This window comes from Lolium rigidum, chromosome 2 (genome assembly GCF_022539505.1).
Source record: "Lolium rigidum isolate FL_2022 chromosome 2, APGP_CSIRO_Lrig_0.1, whole genome shotgun sequence".
Classification (NCBI taxonomy): domain Eukaryota; kingdom Viridiplantae; phylum Streptophyta; class Magnoliopsida; order Poales; family Poaceae; genus Lolium; species Lolium rigidum.
In genome coordinates, this window is record NC_061509.1 from 141,349,242 (window position 1) to 141,357,434 (window position 8,193).

Below are 8,193 nucleotides of genomic sequence, written 5' to 3' on the forward strand. Positions count from 1 at the left end.
GAGTAGAAACCAAGGACATACTTGTCCATATGCTACAGCGGAGCGTGTCTCTCTCCCATAAAGTGAATGCTAGGATCCATTTTATTCAAACAAAACAAAAAACAAAAACAAACCGACGCTCCAAGAAAAAGCACATAAGATGTGATGGAATAAAAATATAGTTTCGGGGGAGGAACCTCGATAATGTTGTCGATGAAGAAGGGGATGCCTTGGGCATCCCCAAGCTTAGACGCTTGAGTCTTCTTGATATATGCAGGGGTGAACCACCGGGTGCATCCCCAAGCTTAGAGCTTTCACTCTCCTTGATCATGTTGCATCATACTCCTCTCTTGATCCTTGAAAACTTCCTCCACACCAAACTCGAAGCAACTCATTAGAGGGTTAGTGCACAATATAAATTGACATATTCAGAGGTGACACAATCATTCTTAACACTTCTGGACATTGCATAATGCTACTGGACATTAGTGGATCAAAGAAATTCATCCAACATAGCGAAAGAGGCAATGCGAAATAAAAGGCAGAATCTGTCAAAACAGAACAGTTCGTATTGACGAATTTTAAAATGGCACCAGACTTGCTCAAATGAAAATGCTCAAATTGAATGAAAGTTGCGTACATATCTGAGGATCATGCACGTAAATTGGCTTAATTTTCTGAGCTACCTACAGGGAGGTGGACTCAGATTCGTGACAGCAAAGAAATCTGGAACTGTGCAGTAATCCAAATCTAGTACTTACTTTTCTATCAACGGCTTAACTTGGCACAACAAAACACAAAACTAAGATAAGGAGAGGTTGCTACAGTTGTAAACAACTTCCAAGACACAAATATAAAACAAAGTACTGTAGCAAAATAACACATGGGTTATCTCCCAAGAAGTTCTTTCTTTATAGCCATTAAGATGGGCTCAGCAGTTTTGATGATGCACTCGCAAGAAATAGTATTTGAAGCAAAAGAGAGCTTCAAGAGGCAAATTCAAAACACATTTAAGTCTAACATGCTTCCTATGAAGAGGAATCTTGTAAATAAACAAGTTCAAGAAGCATAATGCAACAAGCGTAGAAAGATAAAACAAGTGTAGCTTCAAAAATTTCAGCACATAGAGAGGTGTTTTAGTAACATGAAAATTTCTACAACCATATTTTCCTCTCTCATAATAACTTTCAGTAGCATCATGAGCAAACTCAACAATATAACTATCACATAAAGCATTCTTATCATGAGTCTCATGCATAAAATTATTACTCTCCACATAAGCATAATCAATTTTATTAGTTGTAGTGGGAGCAAATTCAACAAAGTGGCTATCATCATATATAGGAGGCATATTGTAATCATAAAAGAAAATTTTCTCCTCAATGCTTGGGGGACTAAAAAGATCATGCTCATCAAAGCCAGCTTCCCCAAGCTTAGAATTTTCCATAGCATTAGCAACAATGGTGTTCAAAGCATTCATAGTAATAGCATTCCCATTAGCATGCATATAAAGTTCCATGGGTTTTTTAATTCTCTCTTCAAACACATCATGTCCTAATTCAAGATAAAGTTCATAAAGATCTCTCATATTTTTGTTGTTTTCCATTATGCTTAACTAGTGAAATAAAAACATGCATGATATTAAGTAAAGTAAAACAAGTAACTAATTTTTTTGTGTTTTTGATATAGCAAACGAGATAGCAAATAAAGTAAAACTAGCAACTAATTTTTTTGTATTTTGATTTAGTGCAGCAAACAAAGTAGTAAATAAAAGAAAGCAAGACAAAAACAAAGTAAAGAGATTGAGAAGTGGAGACTCCCCTTGCAGGCGTGTCTTGATCTCCCGGCAACGGCGCCGTAAAAAGAGCTTGATGGCGTGTATTTCACACGTTCGTTGGGCAACCCCAAGAGGAAGGTATGATGCGCACAGCAGCAAGTTTTCCCTCGGAAAGAAACCAAGGTTTATCGAACCAGGAGGAGCCAAGAAGCACGTTGAAGGTTGATGGCGGCGAGATGTAGTGCGGCGCAACACCAGGGATTCCGGCGCCAACGTGGAACCCGCACAACACAACCAAAGTACTTTGCCCCAACGAAACAGATGAGGTTGTCAATCTCACCGGCTTGCTGTAACAAAGAGTTAACCGTATTGTGTGGAAGATGATTGTTTGCGAGAAAACAAGTAAAACAAGTATTGCAAGTAGATTGTATTTCAGTAAAGAGAATTGGACCGGGGTCCACAGTTCACTAGAGGTGTCTCTCCCATAAGACAAACAAGCATGTTGGGTGAACAAATTACGGTTGGGCAATTGACAAATAAAGAGAGCATGACCATGCACATACATATCATGATGAGTATAGTGAGATTTAATTGGGCATTACGACAAAGTACATAGACCGTCATCCAACCGCATCTATGCCTAAAAAGTCCACCTTCGAAGTTATCATCCGAACCCCTCCAGTATTAAGTTGCAAACAACGTACAATTGCATTAAGTATGGTGCGTAATGTAACTAGTGACTACATCCTTGAACATAGCACTAATGTTTTATCCCTAGTGGCAACAGACACAACACAACCTTAGAACTTTCTCGTCATCGTCCTGGTGTCAATGCGGGCATGAACCCACTATCGAGCATAAGTACTCCCTCTTGGAGTTACAAGCATCTACTTGGCCGGAGCATCTACTAGTAACGGAGAGCATGCAAGATCATAAACAACACATAGCATAACTTTGATAATCAACATAACAAGTATTCTCTATTCATCGGATCCCAACAAACGCAACATATAGAATTACGGATAGATGATCTTGATCATGTTAGGCAGCTCACAAGATCCGACAATGATAGCACAATGGGGAGAAGACAACCATCTAGCTACTGCTATGGACCCATAGTCCAGGGGTAGACTACTCACACATCACACCGGAGGCGACCATGGCGGCGTAGAGTCCTCCGGGAGATGATTCCCCTCTCCGGCAGGGTGCCGGAGGCGATCTCCTGGATCCCCCGAGATGGGATCGGCGGCGGCGGCGTCTCTGGAAGGTTTTCCGTATCGTGGTTCTCGGTACTGGGGGTTTCGTCACGGAGACTTTTTATAGGCGGAAGGGCAGGTCAAGAGGCGGCACGGGGGCCCCACACTACAGGGCCGGCGCGGCCAAGGGGGGGCGCGCCGCCCTATGGTGTGGCCCCTCCGTGGCCCCTCTTCGTCTCTCCTTCGGACTTCCGGAAGCTTCGTGAGAAAATAGGCCCCCGGGCTTTGATTTCGTCCAATTCCGAGAATATTTCCTTACTAGGATTTCTGAAACCAAAAACAGCAGAAAACAAAGAATCGGCACTTCGGCATCTTGTTAATAGGTTAGTTCCGGAAAATGCACGAATATGACATAAAGTGTGCATAAAACATGTAGATAACATCAATAATGTGGCATGGAACATAAGAAATTATCGATACGTCGGAGACGTATCAGCATCCCCAAGCTTAGTTCTGCTCGTCCCGAGCGGGTAAAACGATAACACGGATAATTTACGGAGTGACATGCCATCATAATCTTGATCATACTATTTGTAAAGCATATGTAGTGAATGCAGCGATCGAAACAATGTATATGACATGAGTAAACAAGTGAATCATATAGCAAAGACTTTTCATGAATAGCACTTCAAGACAAGCATCAATAAGTCTTGCATAAGAGTTAACTCATAAAGCAATAATTCAAAGTAGAGATATTGAAGCAACACAAAAGAAGATTAAGTTTCAGCGGTTGCTTTCAACTTGTAACATGTATATCTCATGGATATTGTCAACATAGAGTAATATAATAAGTGCAATAAGCAAATATGTAGGAATCAATGCACAGTTCACACAAGTGTTTGCTTCTTGAGGTGGAGAGAGATAGGTGAACTGACTCAACATTGAAAGTAAAAGAATGGTCCTCCATAGAGGAAAAGCATCGATTGCTATATTTGTGCTAGAGCTTTGATTTTGAAAACATGAAACAATTTTGTCAACGGTAGTAATAAAGCATATGCATCATGTAAATTATATCTTATAAGTTGCAAGCCTCATGCATAGTGTACTAATAGTGCCCGCACCTTGTCCTAATTAGCTTGGACTACCGGGTCATCACAATGCATTGTTTTTACCAAGTGTCACAAAGGGGTACCTCTATGCCGCCTGTACAAAGGTCTAAGGAGAAAGCTCGCATTGGATTTCTCGCTATTGATTATTCTTCAACTTAGACATCCATACCGGGACAACATAGACAAAAGATAATGGACTCCTCTTTTATGCATAAGCATATAACAACAATTAATAATTTTCTCATTTGAGATTTGAGGATTGTCGTCCAAAACTGAAACTTCCACCATGGAGCATGGCTTTAGTTAGCGGCCCAATGTTCTTCTCTAACATATGCATGCTTAACCATATGGTGGTAGATCTCTCTTACTTCAGACAAGACGGACATGCATAGCAACTCACATGAAATTCAACAATGAAAAGTTGATGGCGTCCCCGATGAACATGGTTATCGCACAACAAGCAACTTAATAAGAGATAAAGTGCATAATTACATATTCAATACCACAATAGTTTTTAAGCTATTTGTCCCATGAGCTATATATTGCAAAGGTGAATGATGGAATTTTAAAGGTAGCACTCAAGCAATTTACTTTGGAATGGCGGAAAAATACCATGTAGTATAGGTAGGTATGGTGGACACAAATGGCATAGTGGTTGGCTCAAGTATTTTGGATGCATGAGAAGTATTCCCTCTCGATACAAGGTTTAGGCTAGCAAGGCTTATTTGAAACAAACACAAGGATGAACCGGTGCAGCAAAACTCACATAAAAGACATATTGAAAACATTATAAGACTCTACACCGTCTTCCTTGTTGTTCAAACTCAATACTAGAAATTATCTAGACCTTAGAGAAACCAAATATGCAAACCAAATTTTAGCATGCTCTATGTATTTCTTCATTAATGGGTGCAAAGCATATGATGCAAGAGCTTAATCATGAGCACAATAATTGCCAAGTATCACATTACCCAAGACATTTATAGCAATTACTACATGTATCATTTTCCAATTCCAACCATATAACAATTTAACGAAGGAGAAACTTCGCCATGAATACTATGAGTAGAAACCAAGGACATACTTGTCCATATGCTACAGCGGAGCGTGTCTCTCTCCCATAAAGTGAATGCTAGGATCCATTTTATTCAAACAAAACAAAAAACAAAAACAAACCGACGCTCCAAGAAAAAGCACATAAGATGTGATGGAATAAAAATATAGTTTCGGGGAGGAACTCTGATAATGTTGTCGATGAAGAAGGGGATGCCTTGGGCATCCCCAAGCTTAGACGCTTGAGTCTTCTTGATATATGCAGGGGTGAACCACCGGGTGCATCCCCAAGCTTAGAGCTTTCACTCTCCTTGATCATGTTGCATCATACTCCTCTCTTGATCCTTGAAAACTTCCTCCACACCAAACTCGAAGCAACTCATTAGAGGGTTAGTGCACAATATAAATTGACATATTCAGAGGTGACACAATCATTCTTAACACTTCTGGACATTGCATAATGCTACTGGACATTAGTGGATCAAAGAAATTCATCCAACATAGCGAAAGAGGCAATGCGAAATAAAAGGCAGAATCTGTCAAAACAGAACAGTTCGTATTGACGAATTTTAAAATGGCACCAGACTTGCTCAAATGAAAATGCTCAAATTGAATGAAAGTTGCGTACATATCTGAGGATCATGCACGTAAATTGGCTTAATTTTCTGAGCTACCTACAGGGAGGTGGACTCAGATTCGTGACAGCAAAGAAATCTGGAACTGTGCAGTAATCCAAATCTAGTACTTACTTTTCTATCAACGGCTTAACTTGGCACAACAAAACACAAAACTAAGATAAGGAGAGGTTGCTACAGTTGTAAACAACTTCCAAGACACAAATATAAAACAAAGTACTGTAGCAAAATAACACATGGGTTATCTCCCAAGAAGTTCTTTCTTTATAGCCATTAAGATGGGCTCAGCAGTTTTGATGATGCACTCGCAAGAAATAGTATTTGAAGCAAAAGAGAGCTTCAAGAGGCAAATTCAAAACACATTTAAGTCTAACATGCTTCCTATGAAGAGGAATCTTGTAAATAAACAAGTTCAAGAAGCATAATGCAACAAGCGTAGAAAGATAAAACAAGTGTAGCTTCAAAAATTTCAGCACATAGAGAGGTGTTTTAGTAACATGAAAATTTCTACAACCATATTTTCCTCTCTCATAATAACTTTCAGTAGCATCATGAGCAAACTCAACAATATAACTATCACATAAAGCATTCTTATCATGAGTCTCATGCATAAAATTATTACTCTCCACATAAGCATAATCAATTTTATTAGTTGTAGTGGGAGCAAATTCAACAAAGTGGCTATCATCATATATAGGAGGCATATTGTAATCATAAAAGAAAATTTTCTCCTCAATGCTTGGGGGACTAAAAAGATCATGCTCATCAAAGCCAGCTTCCCCAAGCTTAGAATTTTCCATAGCATTAGCAACAATGGTGTTCAAAGCATTCATAGTAATAGCATTCCCATTAGCATGCATATAAAGTTCCATGGGTTTTTTAATTCTCTCTTCAAACACATCATGTCCTAATTCAAGATAAAGTTCATAAAGATCTCTCATATTTTTGTTGTTTTCCATTATGCTTAACTAGTGAAATAAAAACATGCATGATATTAAGTAAAGTAAAACAAGTAACTAATTTTTTTGTGTTTTTGATATAGCAAACGAGATAGCAAATAAAGTAAAACTAGCAACTAATTTTTTTGTATTTTGATTTAGTGCAGCAAACAAAGTAGTAAATAAAAGAAAGCAAGACAAAAACAAAGTAAAGAGATTGAGAAGTGGAGACTCCCCTTGCAGCGTGTCTTGATCTCCCCGGCAACGGCGCCAGAAAAAGAGCTTGATGGCGTGTATTTCACACGTTCGTTGGGCAACCCCAAGAGGAAGGTATGATGCGCACAGCAGCAAGTTTTCCCTCGAAAGAAACCAAGGTTTATCGAACCAGGAGGAGCCAAGAAGCACGTTGAAGGTTGATGGCGGCGAGATGTAGTGCGGCGCAACACCAGGGATTCCGGCGCCAACGTGGAACCTGCACAACACAACCAAAGTACTTTGCCCCAACGAAACGAGTGAGGTTGTCAATCTCACCGGCTTGCTTTGTAACAAAGAGTTAACCGTATTGTGTGGAAGATGATTGTTTGCGAGAAAACAGTAAAACAAGTATTGCAAGAGATTGTATTTCAGTAAAGAGAATTGGACCGGGGTCCACGAGTTCACTAGAGGTGTCTCTCCCATAAGACAAACAGCATGTTGGGTGAACAAATTACGGTTGGGCAATTGACAAATAAAGAGAGCATGACCATGCACATACATATCATGATGAGTATAGTGAGATTTAATTGGGCATTACGACAAAGTACATAGACCGTCATCCAACCGCATCTATGCCTAAAAAGTCCACCTTCGAGGTTATCATCCGAACCCCCTCCGAGTATTAAGTTGCAAACAACGTGACAATTGCATTAAGTATGGTGCGTAATGTAACTAGTGACTACATCCTTGAACATAGCACTAATGTTTTATCCCTAGTGGCAACAGCACAACACAACCTTAGAACTTTCACGTCACCGTCCCGGTGTCAATGCGGGCATGAACCCACTATCGAGCATAAGTACTCCCTCTTGGAGTTACAAGCATCTACTTGGCCGGAGCATCTACTAGTAACGGAGAGCATGCAAGATCATAAACAACACATAGCATAACTTTGATAATCAACATAACAAGTATTCTCTATTCATCGGATCCCAACAAACGCAACATATAGAATTACGAGATAGATGATCTTGATCATGTTAGGCAGCTCACAAGATCCGACAATGATAGCACAATGGGGAGAAGACAACCATCTAGCTACTGCTATGGACCCATAGTCCAGGGGTAGACTACTCACACATCACACCGGAGGCGACCATGGCGGCGTAGAGTCCTCCGGGAGATGATTCCCTCTCCGGTAGGGTGCCGGAGGCGATCTCCTGGATCCCCCGAGATGGGATCGGCGGCGGCGGCGTCTCCGGAAGGTTTTCCGTATCGTGGTTCTCGGTGCGGGGGTTTCGTCACGGAGAC